The sequence below is a fragment of the Argopecten irradians genome, chromosome 4 (assembly GCF_041381155.1).
Source record: "Argopecten irradians isolate NY chromosome 4, Ai_NY, whole genome shotgun sequence".
In the NCBI taxonomy this organism is placed as follows: domain Eukaryota; kingdom Metazoa; phylum Mollusca; class Bivalvia; order Pectinida; family Pectinidae; genus Argopecten; species Argopecten irradians.
In genome coordinates, this window is record NC_091137.1 from 30208202 (window position 1) to 30228092 (window position 19891).

Here is a 19891-nt window from a genome sequence, read left to right on the forward strand (position 1 = left end):
CGTTTGTCCTCCTCATCTCGTTTGTCCTCCTCATCTCATTTGTCCTCCTCATCTCGTTTGTCCTCCTCATCTCGTTTGTCCTCCTCATCCTTGTGTGTCCTCCTTGTCATCTCGTTTGTCCTCCTCATCTCGTGTGTCCTCCTCATCTCGTTTGTCCTCCTCATCTCGTTTGTCCTCCTCATCTCGTTGTCCTCCTCATCTCGTTTGTCCTCCTCATCTCGTGTGTCCTCCTCATCTCTTGTGTCCTCATTCATCTTGTCCTCCTCATCTCGTTGTCCTCCTCATCTCGTTTGTCCTCCTCATCTCGTTTGTCCTCCTCATCTCGTTGTCCTCCTCATCTCGTTTGTCCTCCTCATCTCGTTTGTCTCCTCTCATCTCGTTTGTCCTCCTCATCTGTTTGTCCTCCTCATCTCGTGTGTCCTCCTCATCTGTGTGTCCTCTCTCTTATCCTCATCTCGTTTGTCCCCCTCATCTCATTTGTCCTCCTCATCTCATTTGTCCTCCTCATCTCGTTTGTCCTCCTCATCTCGTTTGTCTTCCTCATCTCGTTTGTCCTCCTCATCTCGTTTGTCCTCCTCATCTCGTTTGTCCTCCTCATCTCGTGTGTCCTCCTCATCTCGTGTGTCCTCCTCATCTCGTGTGTCCTCCTCATTATCCTTGTCCTCCTCATCTCGTGTGTCCTCCTCATCTCGTTTGTCCTCCTCATCTAGTTTGTCCTCCTCATCTCGTGTGTCCTCCTCATCTCGTGTGTCCTCCTCATCTCGTTTGTCCTCCTCATCTCGTTTGTCCTCCTCATCTCGTTTGTCCTCCTCATCTCGTTTGTCCTCCTCATCTCATTTGTCCTCCTCATCTCATTTGTCCTCCTCATCTTGTGTGTCCTCCTTGTTATCCTTGTCCTGTCCTCGTCATCCTTTTTGTCCTCTTCTTCGTTGTCCTCCTCATTGAAAATAACTTTTTGAGTGTTTGCTTATTACAAAATGTGTAAGTGTATACGGTCTGGTTAACAATGACATGATTATTAAATTAAAGATAATTAAGTACTACATCATAAAATGTGGTCTTGAATAGGATATTTTACAAGAGTTTTAAGAATCAACTTCCGACTAGAGCTGAAAATAACTGAAATAGAAATGCAAATAAAACTGGCTACTGTCTGTCTCAGGCTGTTGCCCTTTGGGACGCTGAAGTTGGTTCCTGGTTCTAAATTCTGTCAGGTTTCAAATTATGTTTTGTTCAAACCCAACTTGTAACCAGTTGCACACTCCTGAACCTTTTACTTTCCAACTAATATTGACATTTTACTACTTCTGAGAAAAACTGCTCCAGTAGCAATTCCAGAGAACTATTTGGGGGGTTTCCAAATTTCCTAAATGAGTTGCATCAATGAAAAAAGAATGAAAAAAATAGTAAAAATATATTATTTGAGGGAGGAAGGGTTCCTAAAGCTTTCAAAAATCCTCTGGATCTGCCAATGGGCTAGCCATGCTAGTAAGATGTGATTTCCGCTCCAATTAGTCCATATGATCATTTGCTTTTTTTAACCATGAAACTGCTTCCCAGCTATAACTGGTAGAGTCCTACAAGGTTGTGACACCTGTAGCCCAAACCTCAGCAGTGACAAACGCAGACAGATGCCATGCAATCTTAGTTCTCTCCATATTTAAAAGAGTTGAATGTAAGAATTCAAATTTATTTTCATAAACTTAAGTCTAAAACCATAGCAATAACTATAAAATGAAAAGAAAAATGAAATGGAGAAAAAAGAATCTTCAAGAAGTTTTTGGATTGTTCAGTACTACTGTGTTTGGGCCTTGAACACAACTGAGGCTGTTGTTTTCGGGTAGCACTGAGTTTGCCCACTAGTTTGTATATTACCCTAATAATGACAAATCTGGCTGATCCATCAGAGTTACGATGCAGTATTGGTTGCGATGATCGTAGTTATTAAGTTTATTGCAATTTTCTGAAGATTTCTTTTTATCAAGGTCAAATCAAAATTTGTTGAAATGTTCAATTTATACCTAGAATCTTGTCTTTTAAAAACAGCATGTGGGCTGATGATTAGGAGTGAGTTATACGAGTATATTGTGTTTCTACTTTTCAGTGTTAAACTCGTAATTAAGCCTGTTGTTTGATTCCAAGCCAGCATGCGGGACCAAGTCGTGAACAAGTATAGGAAATATCATCAGTTTTCTACAGGGATTCCCATCAATTTTAATTTGATTCTCATAAATACTTCTTCCTTATTAAATTGTTTTGGGGAAACTCAATTTTGTTGCGAATCTAAAATCGGTTTCAGCAGCATGGCCATGAAAGGAGTCTTCAACAGTTATAAATAGAAATAGAATGGCCGTGTAATGGCAATTCATCGGGAGTGTTAGGTATAGTCAACGATACCAAACAAATTAGTACCATATACCATCATATTCTGGTTTAAAATTTAGCATTTTTTGTTGAATCTTAAATAATTGTACAAGAGATGCTTTATATATCAGCAACTTTATTTGGTGATATATTTTAGAGGCATTGTTGAATTGTTTAAAGCTTCTGGAAAAATGATTGCTTTGTAGAGTTCCAGTGTTTCTGTCAATAGAGATTTTTATATCAGTGTTCTTTGAACATCTAGCATTTGCTATATTTGTGGCCAAATTGTTAAAGTGTTGGTGTTGAAGTGGCCAAGGTGTTGGTGCTGTGTTGGCCAAGTGGTGACAATCCCATCAGTTGGTGGATATCTGACATTCTACCACTAACCTTCCACCCTCTCAGGGCAACTGTAGCAAAGCATTAGTACTATGGGAGCCCTTGACCACTAGTCCTCCCACCTTATGTCTGCACTGGTCAAGTGGTAGTTGTTTTCACATTCTACCTTGTCCTCTACCTCCAGCTGTAAGTTTTAGGCTACTGTAGGTTGTTATTTTCCAGGACTTTATCTTTTTTCACCCCCTAAACTGGCCTGTCCTTAAATAAAACTAGGGATATAAAAATAGTGTCAAACCAAACGCTTTGATGTCATATTGGCATTTTTGAAAAAGTAATTATAATAGATCATCAATTTTTATGTGTTTAAAATGGCAGCAAGGCAGCTGTAAATTTTATTGTACAGAAATAAATGTTTTGTCATACTTTCTTTTCAGAAATGAAATAACAATAATTCCCAAAAAGACAGTCAGTTGGAGAAGATAATATTGTATATATTACTTATATCTTAGACAGTTTATGAATCCTGATACAAGTTACCTTCATAAATAATTTATCTCAACGATTAAAAAACACATTTACCCATCAGAATTATTCCTGAGGTTTAAAAGGATGGGTGTATCGCCCTTGGCAAATGTCGGTTTCAAACTTAATGAATTTTTCAGGAGAGTCTCTTGGCTTCAATGCTGTTGTAATGCTGAGGCAGAATTTGATTGTTAGATGTGAACACGGTTGGAAGATAGCAATTTTGTCTACAAGATTGTCTTGTTGTCATAGCAACGGAGTAAGTCTGTGTCAACCTTAAAACATTACCTTGTAGTGAAAGAGCCTGCAACAATGTTCATGTATAACCCAAACAATGGTAAATCTAATATTGTTATTCACATTTCTTTGTTTAATATAATTAACTAGTCTTTGCATTCTGAAGTAATGACAACATATTATATCTGAAGTTTAAAACAAAGTTAAATTTCAAACCACAGTTTTAGAATGTTGTTGTGTTTGAGAAAACAAGTATTATCACTTCACATACTGTAAGTAAACCTATTTTTGGTGAAATTTTATTTTGGCTATTTATTGACAATTTTCAGCTGATTATATGGTTTGATTTCAAAAGCAACAATATCAAATTTAGGAATGTGAATAGACATAGCAACAATACACAGATTGAGACATTGGAGTAATCTGTGTATAGGTTTAAATCTGTTTTTTTAATCAAAACCTTGACAACCTTTCTAAGCTTAAAAGTTTATAAAACACATCCAGGATCAGTATTTTACCCCAGGTACTGGATATATCTTTCTGGTAATTTATTCTCACTTTCGCTATGTCCTGATCAAAATCTGATATAAATTGTGACTAAGGCTTAAAGATACACAGTAGGAGAAGCAGCGAAAGGATCAAATGTGTATTGATGTAGTTTTATTTTGTGTATCTTTTACTGCCAGAATCAGAAAATCCAAAATTTTAGGAGGAAACCCACAAACCTACATGTACATCCAAAAAATTTAACGTGCTGCAAAGAGTGTTCACTACAAATACAAAACTGTAGTTTAGGGCAAACCATGAATGACATTTAATTGCTGCGAAAATGTTGTTGACTACGAAAACGCATAGTTAAGTTACTGCCAAAATACGTTTGTTTACAGGACTCTGCCATCAATGGCTTCTCGCTGATTGACGTACTTTTGAAATGAATGAAATTTGAAAAAATAAAAAAAAAATCCTGTTTGGAAATAGAACGGAGATTTGGATTAAGGAAGCTCCTGAATGACTACAGATGTGATTGTTTTCACCTTCACTAACAGTGACCAATTAATCTGCTCGTTCCTGCCCGGCTGGGTCAGATCGGGGAAGCCTATCATTCACAATTAATGTGTCACTTGTTGTGGTGGAGCTTAGGAAAACATCCCCGTAATATCACCACAGTAATATCACCACCGTGGTTCCTGGTAAAGTGTCCAGGAAGGCTGGGTCGAGCTGGATAGTATCTCTAATTGTGTATCTAGTTTGTTGGCTGTGAAACAGTATAGCCTGCCAGGAAGGAGAATTGACAATCACTTTGTGTGTATGCTCCAGTATACCTCTAATTGGTGACCATTAAGGCTGGTGCCTGATCTAAGAGAACATTTACCATTAAGGGAGTAGATCTCCACAATCACCTGAGTGTATGGTATTGGTTAGGAACATAGTCTTCTAAAGGAAGGCTAGGATACTGGGCAAAGTGGAGACATAGAAATACTGCTTTATACAGACATCAAACCAGGTCATATGAACCTTTAGTACCTTGATATCTACTGCATTTTCTGTGTTGGTGATTTTGGCGCCATAAGCTCTGAATGGTTAAGGTGCCTTGATATTCTACTGACAAAAAACCATTTTTGAATCATCAGTTCAAGAACAATGTAAGACAAATGTGTGACAGACGCCATAGACAAAGTAATAGTAGATTGGTTGTTTTTTCTCCAGTTATCTGGCTTTGCCTCACCACAAAAGTGTTCTTTCATGACTATAGTTGTTGTAGGGCGTAATCGACAAACACTGACGAACAACATCCAGTCAACAGCACTCTTCATCATTGATTACAGATTAACCAAAGTCTTAGTTGAAATATTGGTATTTTGAAAAAAAAACAACAAAATAACACAACAACTGATGATTGAGTGAGCCTTTTAACTTCTCCTGATATTGCCTATATGTCAAGCCTTGCTACCTCCCACTCAATCTTAATTTTGTCACATCAAGCCGTATGACTTGTTGCTATTTTGTATGGTTACACATAAGCGTTAATAGTTTTACATACATTTTAAGGTAGGAGATGTTTTATGTGATTGTTTTCCAACATGACACCTACATCCCTAGCTACTACTGGTTATTGTACCATAGGCTGCCTTATCTATACATTTAAGGACTTTTTTTCTACAGAGAAAACCTTGACCTAGTTTTACTCATTGTCAAGGTCAACTATTGAGTTTTTTCTCCATGGTTAATGTCCCTTGTCGGAAGCTGTATATACTCTTAGATAAATGACCGTACAGTCCAGTGAACACACCAATCCTGGACAGTGTTGGAGTATTTTGGTCCACGTTACTGGAATGATTGAATTATTCTCCAAGAACTGAACCTTAAGGGGTTGAAATGAGGATGGGGAGAGAGAAAATGCATGCAGGTCTCTTAATAGGTCAGTTATTTTTTATATCAAATTCAGCCACCATGAACTAACGTCTTGACTTAATTCTAATTAGTAGTGATAGTTGGTGTGAGAGATCAACAACTAAATACTCTTAAGATTACCTTAATTACCCAAGTGGACCCCATTTTCATCAATGTTTATACGGGATCACTGGATACTTCAAATATGGAAATCTGATGTGTTAGGCTGTTCCCTTACAATTTTTGTATGCAGTTCCTACCACATCTGGGTTAGGTTACATCACTATAATGTACCAACTCATCGAAATTCTCAAATTTTGAAAAATGCATAAAAATGTGTTTAATAATAAATGTGTATATCATATACACATGACTTGAAGAAATGTAGCCAGCAATTTATGAAATACACAAAGGAAAATGAAGTAAAAACAACAACTGTAATGGTTCTGGTGACAAATCACCATAGTTTTGATGTATTTTGTAACCAAAGAAAAAGAACATTAGGTTATTAATGAAACTCCAATGTGTGGTTGCAGCCTGGTACGTTTTGATAGACGAGTCAGGTGATTGATATATATAGAACATAATGACCAGGGGTAACGTTATTTGTCTTCAAAATCACGCCTTTCTACGTCGGGAGTCGGACTCGAGTAGGACATTGTCTGTACCTTCAGACCATACTCCTGTGGATGTTTCATCTATTTCTTTGACAAATGTCAATACTGTGTACATTTCTCACCCAAATGTCTATTGATTTTCCTAGAAATTGAGCTTTAATTTTTATATATGTAAACCATGTACATTCTTTTACTCCGTTCGGCAATTCAACGACTGAGAAATCCGTCTGGTTCAGACACATAGATCATACGGACATGTTGCCGCCCTTTGCTCTCTGCGGTGCTGGACAGGCGAAGGCTTCTCCTAACATTACAAACAAATACAGTTTGGGTGAAATCATTGTAACTTTAGAATACTGAGATTGTAGAAGGAAATTATTCCAAAAAAATTGTGGAAAAATAAATTTTGGTCACAGTGGGCCTGGTCAGAGTGTAAACTTTAAAGAACAAAATGAGAGAAAAAAAAACAAACATTAAAGAAGTAAAATAGGGAAAAAAATGTCCAAAAGAAACACTTTTCAGATAAATAAAACATATTATTTTATTATAAATGAACCATCTAACCAATTCAAAGCAATCACTTAGAGAGTATAATAGTCTTTTATAATTTAAAAAAAATTGTCAAATTATCACATGAAGAGCAAATTTTTCTGATGTTGGTTAAAGGTTTCCATAGTGATAAGATCTCAAATTTTCTGACATTTGACCTAATTCCTTGTCTGGACCAATTATCTTTATTGACCGTGACATTTCCTCTATACATGTTTAGGGCTAAATGCTATCTCTTCACAGGTAATGATCTTTAAGCAGGCTTTTTATGTATGCTTTTCTGATGGTGGTATATTGATCTAGCTTTAAAGTTGACATGATGGTCAGTAATTTCTGCTCGACATGCAGACCCAACATTGAGTTTGATGGTTTTCACATCTCCAATACCTTCATCATGGCTGCCATGATCTAGTTCTGTTAAATTTCTTAAACTGCTCTGTCATATCCAATTAAATATTCATTTCAATTAGGTGTTGAAAAGTTATATATGGAGACTTTAGAATTGAATTATACAGAATTTCAGTTTCAGTTTTTACTCTATGAATGTCTTTCCCTTTGAATAATTACCAGAGTGAGGCAGCCAATGTGATTGGATATATGTCAGGCTGAAGTAGCACAACAGTTGAAATACTGCACATGAGACTAAAGTTCCTAAATAACACAAATTTTGAAATGCTGCATGTTGTTTTTATGGAAAGTGTTGCTGAAAACGAAATGTTCCAAATTGGTGGAGATAGATCAGAATGGAATGATGAACAGTACAGGGTCAAGGAGGGGAGACATTCAGGGGTGAATAAGTGCTAAGGACTTGCATTCATTAAACTTCATGAACAAGAATCAAGTTCATGAATATTCATGAATTGTTCCAGTTCGTGAAGTTTCATGAATATTTATGAATTGTTTGTGCATACTACTGCCAGTTATAGTTCATAAATAACTCATGAATTATCATTAACAAAAATTCATTATCATTCATGATGGTTTTAAATTCATGAATATTCTTAAAATATTCATGAACTTTTTATGAATTTTCATGAAGGGGTTGTTCATGAATGTTCATGATTTCATTAATGAAATAATTCATGAACGTTCATGAATTTATGAATGAAAGGATTCATGAATGTTCATGAAATATTTTTTTCCAAAATTATTCATGAAGTTTTAAGTTCATGAATTGCATGAAAATATTCATGAATAATTGAAGAATATTCATGAATTTCTTGAATTATTCATGAATGTTCATGAATTATTCATCAACGTCTCGGAGGGGTTGTTAGATATCTTTATATATTTAGCCTTTCTCCAATTACAGTTACAGTACATCGCTATGCTATAGGTATATCAGCACACTGAGAACTTAACTAACCTTACAGTTACAGTACATCTCTATGCTATAGGTATATCAGCACACTGAGAACTTAACTAACCTTACAGTTACAGTACATCGCTATGCTATAGGTATATCAGCACACTGAGAACTTAACTAACCTTACAGTTACAGTACATCGCTATGCTATAGGTATATCAGCACACTGAGAACTTAACTAACCTTACAGTTACAGTACATCGCTATGCTATAGGTATATCAGCACACTGAGAACTTAACTAACCTTACAGTTACAGTACATCGCTATGCTATAGGTATATCAGCACACTGAGAACTTAACTAACCTTACAGTTACAGTACATCTCTATGCTATAGGTATATCAGCACACTGAGAACTTAACTAACCTTACAGTTACAGTACATCGCTATGCTATAGGTATATCAGCACACTGAGAACTTAACTAACCTTACAGTTACAGTACATCTCTATGCTATAGGTATATCAGCACACTGAGAACTTAACTAACCTTACAGTTACAGTACATCGCTATGCTATAGGTATATCAGCACACTGAGAACTTAACTAACCTTACAGTTACAGTACATCGCTATGCTATAGGTATATCAGCACACTGAGAACTTAACTAACCTTACAGTTACAGTACATCGCTATGCTATAGGTATATCAGCACACTGAGAACTTAACTAACCTTACATACAGCCTATATCTTACAGAACTACTTACAGTTACAGTACATCTCTATGCTATAGGTATATCAGCACACTGAGAACTTAACTAACCTTACAGTTACAGCTATCTATAGGTATATCAGCAACTGAGAACTTAATAACTATCAGTACAGTATATGCTATAGTATATCAGCACACTGAGAACTTAACTAACCTTACAGTTACAGTACATCTCTATGCTATAGGTATATCAGCACACTGAGAACTTAACTAACTTACTGTTATAGTACACGTGCTATAGGTATATCAGCACACTGAGAACTTAACTAACCTTACAGTTACAGTACATCGCTATGCTATAGGTATATCAGCACACTGAGAACTTAACTAACCTTACAGTTACAGTACATCGCTATGCTATAGGTATATCAGCACACTGAGAACTTAACTAACCTTACAGTTACAGTACATCGCTATGCTATAAGGTATATATCAGCACACTGAGAACTTAACTAACCTTACAGTTACAGTACATCGCTATGCTATAGGTATATCAGCACACTGAGAACTTAACTAACCTTACAGTTACAGTACATCGCTATGCTATAGGTATATCAGCACACTGAGAACTTAACTAACCTTACAGTTACAGTACATCTCTATGCTATAGGTATATCAGCACACTGAGAACTTAACTAACCTTACAGTTACAGTACATCGCTATGCTATAGGTATATCAGCACACTGAGAACTTAACTAACCTTACAGTTACAGTACATCTCTATGCTATAGGTATATCAGCACACTGAGAACTTAACTAACCTTACAGTTACAGTACATCGCTATGCTATAGGTATATCAGCACACTGAGAACTTAACTAACTTAACCTTACAGTTACAGTACATCTAGCTATGCTATAGGTATATCAGCACACTGAGAACTTAACTAACCTTACAGTTACAGTACATCTCTATGCTATAGGTATATCAGCACACTGAGAACTTAACTAACCTTACAGTTACAGTACATTTCTACTGCTATAGGTATATCAGCACACTGAGAACTTAACTAACCTTACAGTTACAGTACATTCTATGCTATAGGTATATCACAACTATTAACTTAACTAACCTTACAGTTACAGTACATCTCTATGCTATAGGTATATCAGCACACTGAGAACTAATAACCTTACAGTTACAGTACATCCTATGCTATAGGTATATCAGCACACTGAGAACTTACTAACTTACAGTTACAGTACATCCTATGCTATAGGTTATCAATGAGAATCTAACTTCAGTTACAGCCACTGATCAGCACACTGAGAACTTAACTAACCTTACGTTACAGTACATCTCTATGCTATAGGTATATCAGCACACTGAGAACTTAACTAACCTTACAGTTACAGTACATCGCTATGCTATAGGTATATCAGCACACTGAGAACTTAACTAACCTTACAGTTACAGTACATCTCTATGCTATAGGTATATCAGCACACTGAGAACTTAACTAACCTTACAGTTACAGTACATCGCTACAAGTATTTCAGCACACTGAGAACTTAACAACCTTACAGTTACAGTACATCGCTATGCTATAGGTATATCAGCACACTGAGAACTTAACTAACCTTACAGTTACAGTACATCGCTATGCTATAGGTATATCAGCACACTGAGAACTTAACAAAACTTGCTTTTATTCCAAATAAGGAAACAATGTTAAATAAATGCATCATAAAAACGGTAATGTAGCAGGATTATACGAAACGCTGTCACAATACATATTGGAAGTGGGATGCATGTATACATTTGATGAATAGAGAGCGTGAATTGCCTTTCAATTGAAACTGTTATCTATGTCATGGACAACCCTTCAAATGAATGGTGGACATATTTTGATTTGCTCCTTTGCTACCATTCTACATTATCTGTAAAACAAATATTGGTTGGAAATGAATAAAAATAAAATTAAAAAAAAATCAGAACAGATAAGTAACAGTGGAATAGAACAACATGGAATCGAACCCCACCCTTGGCATCATGGTATGCAAGGGCTCCAAGTTGACTAAGCTAAAGGAAATGTCACAACCCTATTACCGCGCACACTTTCTCTAACCATTCAAATTTGCAACACTTAATTAGCAAGGCATATTTTTAGATGATAAAGATTTTTTTTTTTGTAAAATATAATAAGGAATTTTTATCATTAGTAAAGTTCAAATGAGTTCATATTGCTACAGTCTTTGCATGGCAATGTAGCAATCCTACTTTAATTACAGGGGAAATCCAAGCACTTGTAAATAACCGTGAGCATGACGAGTATGTGAGGACCAAGTGTTAATTACAATTGTCAAGAGATGTTAACGCCACCATCATACACATCTTGAGTTGCAGGAAACATGTAAAGTGCTGATTCTTTTAGAAACAAACAGATTTTGATACTACATATACAAGCATCCACTTGACGCTCACCGCCTTGTGTCTGCAGATGGAGTCGGTTTTTGTTTGATGGCATCGAATGAGAAGGCCACGCAAGTTCTATTAATCCAGGGATTGTGTTTTTTATGTGAAGTGTTGTCCTTTTGACATAGAATTACATCATAATTTAGTTGAAAGAAGTTCAGGCCTAAAAGAGCCATGTGAAGTTCCAGTGACAGATGCGATAGGTTTTAGATAGACAGTGATATATTTGTTACCGTTAAAAACTTAAGTACCAACAGGTTCCATAACAATTCATCTGTATTTAAAACCAGTGGAGATGAAAAGTTTGGTTACTTTTCTTCACAAGGGTTGGGAATTTAGGACTGTATATACCACCCAAGACTCGGCAGAATGGACAAGTGTTCATTCACATTGACTTTATATAATCTACAACACATCACAACAACTGTTTTAAAGCTTCACAGCCAATCAGACTTCAGCGTCACTAAGTCTTCTTCAAGTTCAACTTTGGTCAAGGACATTAACATTTGATTCAATTTTGAAACATCCATATAACAAGAAGTTTTTAACACCATGCATCAAAATGGGGAAATTTTGATTGATGACAATATTAATTGTGATGTCCTTTGACAACTGGATGTATAGGAGTGGAAATTAAAGTGGCATAATCTAAATCATATTAAGGTCTTTTTGAAGGTACTGGGACCTTCAGATGTACACCATTTCACTCGATCACCATGACCTTGGTGTGTGACTTTGATATGACCTTTCCCCAGCTGTGGTTCAATGTATAAGGGGACTTTTGATTGGTTGACTAATGTGTCTGATGATCTTCAGCTATATAATGACTGTAGTGTAGCAATTTAATGGCATTATCCAATCCAAATCTACAAGGCACCCTCATAGGCCTAATATATAACATATATTTTTTTGAAAAATCTGTAAGACATATATTGATTATCATATCAATTGTTTTGAGTGAAACAATATGAATTTGTGGAGGGTGGTTGGGAGGGGAGTAAGATCCCACTTAAATGTCTATTTTCTAGTGCTTTTTGTAATAGATCAGATGTTAGAACACATTACTTCTATCATGGGTTTACTTATGTATGGCCCTGTATCATGTATCAAAAGTAGGTCGCTGCTTCCTTTATTTTGATCTTTGACCTACACCATACACAATTCTCGTATTCACATCTATGTCCTTAAGGGTACTGTTTATCTCAAGATTGCCTTGAATTAATATGCTTCAATCTCAAATCGGCACCATGACAATAGACGGTGTGATTGACTTTAACTGACTGATGTGTCTAGAGTATAGATACATGTAGATAAAAGGCTGGACTGATTACGCGATAGGAAGCATGCTGTCGGTGAGAAACCGTCAAGTCAGCTTCTCTCTAGATACCTGACATTTATAGCAAGCTTTTATCATGTCTAATAAGTTTCTCAGGTAGGACAGGCTTAACGAGTTATCACCTGTAATTAGTGTCCATACCCAGGTAGACTTAGATAAAATTAGCCAGGTCGTAAATGTGGTGGAGATTTGTGGGTAAGTGACGTCTTTTCTCTGTGATGCTGGACCAGCCAATCAATTATGGCAGGTTTTCTTGATGAACAGCCACACATTAAACTAAATAAGATTTTATACGTTCCACCATGGGAATTTTATTTACTGAGGATAACTATCATGTTCAATAATCAGTCCGCTCTCTTGTTAACTGATCAGAAAGGTCAAGGCCATGTAATGTATGAGCTTAGTGCATTCCTGAGAAATCGTATCTAACTTTATTCTCAAAATGATTGATTTAGTTGAAAAATTCAATTACATCAGTGATAAATTAAGTATTTGACATTCTTGTAAAACAGCAGTAGTCATTAAAGAAGTGTCTGTTGTTGTGTTGCTTAAACAAAGTAAATATAAATATCAGTATATTGGCGTCAGTGCAGGCATTATCTGCACATTGCCCTAAGCTGATCATCAGGGAAATCAATGGCAATGATATTTGTTTAGGAATGCTTTTCAGGTTCGTAGTGTTCAAAGGTTTAGGTCACTCTTGCTAAAAAAAGAAAATCTGTGTGTTCTCTCGGGTGTTATGGAATCTTCCTTACCAAAACTGTTTACTTGACCATTTGCTTTTCTGTTTTGAAGGTTAAAGGTCAGGGTCATTGATTTAACTAGATGATTTGTTTATAAGAAAGCCAGTGATTTGAAAACTAGTGATTTATGGCCAGTATATGACATTGTAATGTTTGCATCAAATCACATCCACATCCAGGAGACTGAGGGTAATAGTTCTAGATTGTTCTCGGTACATTGAGGTCCTCTGAAGTAAAAGGAATAGTAAACAGAACAGCAGGGCCCAGTTTCATGAACATTCCTTAACTTAAAGGAATCTTTTAACTCAAATTTACCATAGGAAAGCATAGCAGATTTTAAGGAAGGCTCAGGAAGCTTAACTTAAGATTTTTCCATTACTTCTGTAATCCTTTCCTATGGAGAATTTAAAGATAAGGAATGTACATGAAACTTGGCCCTGATTTGTTAAAAACACCAACTTAAGATGTTGATCTGTTAATGAAGGCAAACTAAAGAAGAAAAAACCCATCCATTTTGTTTAAAAACTACAGAAGGTTGTAATGACTGGTATTTAGCATGACATGATAGACAAACTCCCTAAACCTAACTAAAGTCGTAAAACCATTACTAAGTCTCTTAAATCAGGCTGAAAAACGAGTTTAGGCTGTAAATCTCACTTTTTACTTGACTGACTGTAGAGAATGCCGTTGACAATCTGAGAAATTTATTTCATCAAGTTCCACCCTTCAGTAGCTGTTAATAGTTTTTCTGAACCAAGATTACCCAAACTTAGGATTTAAAAAAAAAACTTTGGATGTCAGTAGAAATTCTGTGATAGGATGAGGGTATACAGTTTTATTTGTGATTGTGTTTAAAAGTGCAGAAAATATGTCTGAATCCCAGATAGCATGCTATCAATGTATGTGGCAGGAGAGAGAACAGCAGGTTTAGAATCTTACAATGACAATGATTTTCCTCTCAACGATGATATCTTTACAGATAGCAGTACAATGTCACTTCGTACAGAATCTCTGAACAGGCTTTGATAATGTCACATCAGCGGTATGGTAATAGGTCTATAAGTTAGCTTATATCATAGTTCTTCTAATAGAACTCACTTAAAATTGAACACGTATACATTGTTCTTTGAAGCAAGTTAGTTTGTCACATATATGGAATGAAAAATACTGTTTGCATTAAATGTAAAAAATATGGCCGATTCTAAATAATAATGCTGTCCTTGTAGAGTCAAACATTGATAATTAGCAATACAATGACTAATCCAAAACTCAAGTATATCAACTGAACTACCAGAAACTTGTACTACATTGTAACATATAGAAGACAAAAGACAAAAATATTGGACTATCAATTTGAGGTTTTTCAATGTAAAACCAATTTTCATGATGTAATACTTACCATAACTTTAGTATGCAAATACGCTACCTACACCCATCTTTGTAGCCCCAACAAACATAAGATTTGAGAATCCCGTCTCCCTACCGTACCTCATCTCGTACTCGACGAGAGTAACATAGAGTGGTCTCCCTTCCTCAAAAACCCTTTATGGAGCCACAGGGGCAAAATGGCTGAGGAGGAAAGGGGAGGAAACAGAAGGGTGGGACTCCATAAAGTTATGGTAAGTATTACATCATGAAAATTGGTTTTACATTGAAAAAACCTCAATTTCATTTCAGTAATACGTTACCATAACTTTAGTATGCGAATTCGTCTTACCGTAGTGGAGAGTCCGAAGCCAGGCAGCCCAATCAAACGTCAAATCCAGGAGACAAGCCCCAGTAGGGAGAATAAAAAAGGGGTTCCAGGAACCCCCCGAAGGAAAGGGATAAAAAATGGAATACCTCCCAGAGAAAAGAGGAGTACCATCGTGATGCCTGCCCGCATACAGTTAAAACCAAAAATAAATACCATGTCTAGGGCGGAGGAACAGTCACAGACTGAGCCGCCACAACTGGACCCAAGGAAAACAGTCCCTCAGAATGAGAGGACAGGGACCGGAGGTAAAAGTCAGTGAAAGTAGACTGACCACGCCAAAAGGCAGCAGACATGATGTCCTGGAATGAGGACCCATTTAGGAGAGCCAAAGAACTGCAAGGGCTCTAACCTCATGAGCCCTCACCTTACATTTCGCCCGAGATAGATCATTAGATAGCTCATAAGCAATCTTGATCACCTGACATATCCATCTGGAAATGGATTGGGAGGAGATATCCTGCTGACCCTGTTTAATGGGCAAGAATAGACGAGATCGAGTACCTCGCCCCCCCCCCCCCCTAGTTTTATCAAGGTAAAACCTAAGTGCTCGACAGGGGCACAGCAACTGATCATTCTCCTCAGACTCAACAGAGACTGTCAAGGAAGGAATCCTAATGGGATCGGGCGAAAAACCAGGAACCTGATTCTTTGCCAAAAAGGCAGGATCAGTGAGAAGGGTAACGGCAGAGCTATCTCTGGCCCAACGAAGGCATGAAGAGTGAACAGACAAAGCATGGATATCACTCCTCCTACGGCCTGAGGCAAGGGCAAGCAGGAAGACAGTCTTAAAAGTTAAAAACTTTAGGGAGACAGACCCCAAAGGCTCATAAGGAGCCCCCTTCAGTGACTCTAACACAAGAGCTAGGTTCCACTGTGGAGCTAACTGCCGTACCCTAGGCCTGTCCAGACTGAAGCCCCTAATCAAAGCAGACAACGAGGTGGAAGAACCTACCTCTCGCCTATCATGAAAAGACAGTACACTGGCAATAGCCGTGCGGTATCCCGCAATAGTACCAGAGGCGAGATTCCGTTCCCTAAATAAATAGAGAAGGAAATCTGCAATCAGCTGGACAGAAGCCTTGATCGGATCAATCTTCCTGCCGATACACCAATCACAGAAGATCTTCCAGCGTGACTGGTAGACGGCAGAAGAGGAAGACCTTATTGATCGGGCGATGCGGGCTGACACGTCCGAAGAAAAGCCTGCCTGAGCGAGGCCTCCTGAGATAGCTTCCACGCGTGAAGGTGGAGGATCTCGGGATGTGAATGCATCGTCCGTGACCGAGGCTGGCGCAGGAGATTGGATCTGAGTGGAAGAACCAGAGGAACATCCACCAGAAACGACAATAGCTCCGGAAACCATGGTTGTCTCGGCCACAGGGGCGCTATCAGAAGGAGAGAGCAATGATGCGTCCGAAACTTCTGTAGAACCCTGCCCACCAGGTTGAATGGAGGGAATGCATAAGCCTGCATCCCCTCCCAATCCAGAGATAGCGCGTCCACAGCCCAAGCCAATTGGTCTGGCACCGGAGAGACAAAGGTTGGCAGCTGATTGTTCAGGGAAGTGGCGAAAAGGTCTATATGAGGCCTGTCCCACACCTGACAAATGCCCTCGAAGATCGAGGGATTTAGTTGCCATTCTGTCAGAACCGGCTGGCGGCGCCTGGAGAGAGTATCCGCCAGAACATTCAACCTGCCTGGAAGATGCTTGACTAGAATAGTCAACTGCATTTCCTGACAGAGAAGAAGAACACGGATAGCGAGGGCACAAAGGATGTGGGACCTTGTCCCCCCCTGTCTCTCCAGATACGCGACAACTGTAGAGTTGTCCGTAGCCACACAAACCACCTTGGAATGCAGAATCTTTCGAAAAGCCTGCAAAGCCAACAGAACAGCCCTCATCTCCAGCACATTGATGTGCTCGGAGAGCTGATCCCCAGACCATTCCCCCGACCGGCAATGGCCATCGAGGTAAGCCCCCCAACCTGTCATGGACGTGTCCGTGAACAAGGTCATGGTGGGAGCTGGTTTGGACAACGGAACCCCCTGTAGAACATTGTCTTTGAGAGTCCACCACCGTGCAAACTCCTTCACGGACTGGTTGAGAGGAAGCCAAGCCTCCGATTCCCTGCTGGCAGGAACCCAGTTCGCGAGGAGAAACATCTGGAGAGGTCTGATGTGAAGTCTCCCAAGGGGGACTACATCTGCCAGGGAGTTGAGATAACCCAGAAAACTGAGAAACCAACGCACCTGGACGTGTGACCAACTGATGAAGGTCAGAGCAAGATCTCTGGCCTTCTCGAACTTCTCCAAAGGTGGAAGGGCAATGCCCTGAACCGTGTTGAAACGGTTTCCCAGGAAGACAAAGTCTCGAGAAGGGGAGACCTCGGACTTCTCTCTGGAAGGAATGAAGCCGACTTTGAGCAAAAGTTTCAGGACCAGACGGGTGTTCTGCACCAAAGATTCCCGCAGTAGGTGGAGCATGAGGGAATCGTCGAAATAGATGTGAACATCTATTCCCCTGGAGTGCAGAAACCCCACGACAACCTGCAGCAGCTTGGTGAAAACCAAAGGAGCTGTCGTGAGCCCGAAAGGCATGGCCCGGAACTGAAAAACCTTCCCGTTGCAAGTGAAACGGAGGAATTTCCGTGCCGACTTCTTGATGGGAATGTGGAAGTAGGCATCCTTCAGATCTACTGAAGTAGCCCACATCCCCTCTCTCACCGAAGCTATGATGCTCCGTGGAGTCTCCATCTTGAAGTGAGGAGAATCTACGTGCCTGTTGAAGGCACTTAGATCTATGATGGGACGCCAAGCTCCGGACTTTTTCCGAACCAGAAACATTCTGGAATAAAAGCCTGGAGTGATTTCCTTCCACTCTGGGAGGAAGAAGGACAGACGACCTCCTACAGGAAGATCGGGACGAGGAAGATCGAGACCCTCCCAGGCGGGAGAATCGCTTCCTAACCCGAAACTGAATCCTGCGGGAGAAGGACCGGAATCTAAAACTGGAGGAGCGGAGTCCTCCAGAACAGACCCCTCGTCTGGAATGGCCAAGGAGGGGGAAAAAGAGTCAGGAACTCTTCTTCTTACCCCCAGGAGGGTTCTTGCCCTTCTTACCCTTCCCCTTGTTGCCCTTGAAGTAAGGCTTCGACTTCGGCTGTGCAGTAGACTGAGGAGCTGAAGTTCTAGCCTTCTTCTTGGGAGGCACGGACCCCTGCGAGGTACTGGCCTTCACGGTCTGCAATCTCTTCAAAAGAAGGGCAGAAGCGACCGAGTCCTCCTTCAAATCCTTCTGAACAGAAGGAAGAGTCCCTCCAAAAAGAGTGGACCCAGAGAAGGGGGCAGTCAACAATCGGGACCGGTAAGGTTCTTCGACCGGGCGGTTTTTCAACACAGAAAAACGCCTAGCCAACAAGACATTGGCGAGCAATGACACCTGTAAAGATGCCAAGGCTCTCAATGCCCTGTTCAGGGCAGAGGTAACTCTGTCCTGAATGTCGGCCTGCTCTGTCTCAGATATCCGACTCTCAGGCACATCGGATACCCTATATAGACTAACCGTCAGAAAATCTATATAAGACAGAATTTGAATGGAAAGGCGCAGCAGCCTCTCCATCTTGTGGTGCTCCTTGGAGCCGAACACCACCTGGTCCACTGACTTGCCGGGCCAAGCTGCCAATTCTCTAGACTCCAGCTTAGCTGGCTGAGAGGACAGCAGTCCATCGTGAATGGCATAATCAGAGGCCTGCACCTCTGATAAATCACCAACACTGAGCTGCAACCCGGCAAACCCAGGCGTGCGAGATGAAGAAGAATTCTTCTCCATAACTCGAGACTGGGCAGTGGCCAGAGCTGAAGACACAATAGTGCCTTCTGGCAGTGAGCGATCTGACTGAGCAGATGCCCCGTGGAGCCACCAAAGAACCCAAAAGGGTGGTGGACTCCGGGATGGATGATGCGGAAGGTGGTGGGCAAACCTCCGCCCCGAGAATCCGAGATACATCGGCCCTAAGGGCCCGCATCCCAGACAAAACCTGCTGGGCATCCACCTCAGCAGCCTCGAGGTCACCCTCCCCCTGGAAATCCTCAACCTGAGGATCTGCATCCGACAAACCAGATTGGTCAATATCGGAACAGCCAGGGGAGAGATGAACAACATCATCATCCTCTGCCGAACCCACGACCTCACAGTCCATATCCTCCTCGTTGCCTGGACCCGAGGTCCCAACGGGGAGAAAAGGGCCAGCAAAAGAGACAGACTCAGGAAAACTCTCCTGAGCAGGCTCGAACAAGTGGCGTTTAGGAGCCGAACTCCTAACCACAGAAGCTGAGGGCTTCGACCTAACGGTCGAAGCTCGACCCTTGGACTCGGAGACAAACGGGACTGCACGAGAAGCAGAAGTCCTAAAGGTCCGGCGAACCTTTCTAGGACCGGCCGTAACGGCACCCGAAGCAGCAGTAGGTTGGGGGGGAGCAACCGAACCGCTGACAGGTCTCCGCGAGGGAGAGACCAAACCCCAAGGGTTCCAAGAAGGAATAGCCATG

At 39.9% G+C, this 19891-nt stretch overlaps 1 protein-coding gene across 3 annotated transcripts in view; it reads left to right on the top strand.

Moving 5' to 3' along the window:
* The window catches only part of LOC138321252 (discoidin domain-containing receptor 2-like), a 245975-nt gene that overhangs the window by 3803 nt on the left and 222281 nt on the right, over nt 1-19891 (top strand). The gene's annotated exons all lie outside the window — the stretch shown is intronic.